We start from the raw sequence: 2,638 nt of genomic DNA on the forward strand, positions 1-2,638 counted from the left end.
ATGGTCCTGGTTATGTTTGTTTATGATAATGATTGTGATCATGTTCTCGCTGCATATCTGCAATGCTGTATTGTGACTGTAAACAACACTGACACGCTTCAGCTCTTGCCGGGTTCTGGTCAAATGTCTGGGAAAGTCTTTTGCTCCCTGAATACTTCCTGTACAACACATATTAGCTGTACAACCTCTTAAGACACGCAATAATAAATGAGCTGTTACCAGAATGGCAATGACCAAGTCGTAATCTATTACTAAAGGCCCAGTGCACTGTCATATTAGTGTAGTACTATAGTAGTTAACTTTCAATGTCTATTACAGCGTGCCACAGGAGATGCGGCGTGCATTAAGGGGCTACAGGATAATGGTGTTTTGAAATTTAAAACAGGAATACAATAAAAACTTTTTTTTAGTACTAATGAAAGTATTGTTTTTTTATTGTCAAATAAAATTCACACAGGTGGCAGCCTCATTCAGTCCAGACGGTACTCAACAACATAATATACATCAGCTTTACAGAAACAACACACAACACAACCACACAATGTGGATTATACACATTTATATCACAGCATCTACCGTTTTTACAATGGTACAAATCACAAAATACGCACAAAATGACAGGGCATTGCATTACAGAAGAATTTATGAAAAGTAAAAGTAAGATAAAAGAACATCTCAAAATTCTGACCACAGGAGTCTGCATGGGAAAGTAAGAAATGTAATTTCAATTATTTGTATGACCAGTGCATGTAAAGAAATTTTGATAATAAAGCCGACTTAACTTGACTTGACACACACACACACACACACACACACACACACACACACACACACACACACACACACACACACACACACACACAGCAGAGTGTTGTGTCGGATTTAGACGCTGTCTTCAGCCTCCTCCACGTCATCGTAGCTGTCTTCATCTCCAATGTCCTGCAGTTCCATCTTTTGATCACCAGGGGTCAGCACTCCTCTGCTCCTCAGCTTGAGCCGGATCACAGCAGCCACCAGGCCCAGCAGCACACAGCCCAGCAGTGGACCGTACGCTCTGTAGAATGGACTGTGCACCCCAAACCGATCCCTGTACACAAGGCGAATGCTCCCCTGATAACAAACATACATGAAGGTATAATTCGTGAAATTAAATTGTATGACTTTAAACGTGTACACCCCGCTGTTCTCTGCTGTGAGGTTGGAGATGTTCAGAGATGTGCTGCAGTTGAACTCAGTCACTCTACCCACCAGATCCTCAGGCATACACACATCATTCACATGGAGGAAGTCAACAGATGATTCGACAATCGACTCTATGATCAGCATCTGTGGCTGTAGTCCTTTCCAGGGGCGTAGGCAGAAATAATAAAACAGGTGGGCCCAGAAAAAAACGGGCCCAACCCAAAAGCGTGTAGGTAGATATTATAATATCGTGTTCAAAGATGATACTTTTAAATTGAAATCATAGAAATCACAGAAGATGAACCAGACTTTTGACAAAATGATTAATTATCGCTCAGTGCTATGCCATTAATTATAGTTCAATGAGGCAACAGTTGACTGTCAAGTGTGAATGGGGTGGGCTTGGATGTCAAGTGGGCGGGCCCAGGCCCACCCCTGGCTACGCCTATGGTCCTTTCTGACGGAACCACTGGGCACTGCACAGAAGCTGATAATCATTTACGTGCGCATCCATAAGGTCACTTTCACCATGAGAGAACGTCACATTTACAGGGGAGAACTCAACACACACTGAGAGAAAGATTGTATTCATGAATGAATCTGAATTTCCACATCTGTACCACCCAGCATGTTGGTGGGACACAGAGGGAATGATGAGGGAATAGTCTCCAGACTGGCTGCCATTCAGCATGTACATCACTTCCTGTGGGCGGGTCTGATTGCTGCTGATTCTGACAACTCCAGTGGGCGTGACTGACCAGTGGACCAGTAGACCAGTGGACGTCCTGTTTTACACGACAAGGAAGAGTGACATTCTCATTCTCATGACTAGCAATGATTTGGAGAGCAGATGAAGAGTTCAGATGCAAAACCCCCTAAGTGCCTTTTCAGAAAATAATCTTAATTCATTTTTATTTAATACACAGCTATCAAAATTGCATATTTTTCAATTTTATTTATGTAATATAACTATTTATACATATTATGAAGTACATGAATGTAAACCAAACCAACAACGAGGTTCTCTAAAAATATAGAAGTGCAGGTCTTCAGAAATGGAGTTAGTGGGTTAAGCATCTGAACTCTTCAGATGTGAGCCACTGCGGTCTAGCCCGCTGGCACTGACCTCCTCTCCACATGGTACATAAAGGTTCCCTCTGTGAATCTCGAATAATATCCGACAGTGTGACCACAGAGCTGTTGGGATCCACCTGCATCCTGCCTCTCTGGAGTGGCACGAGGGGCTCCAGAGAGGAGCTGGTGTCCAGGACCAGAGTGTAAGAGTCCTGATAATCCTCAAAGTCACAATTAGAAATGTCAACTTCATACAGCTGCAGACTGCTGCCGTTACCCAGAGCAGAATCAAACTTACAAATAAGAGCACTGCGATTTCTAACAAATACAATATCAGAATCCATTGGAGACCAGTCCACATTACCTTCTGCACAGATAGTGA

Source organism: Engraulis encrasicolus, chromosome 2, assembly GCF_034702125.1.
Source record: "Engraulis encrasicolus isolate BLACKSEA-1 chromosome 2, IST_EnEncr_1.0, whole genome shotgun sequence".
Taxonomy (NCBI): Eukaryota; Metazoa; Chordata; class Actinopteri; order Clupeiformes; family Engraulidae; genus Engraulis; species Engraulis encrasicolus.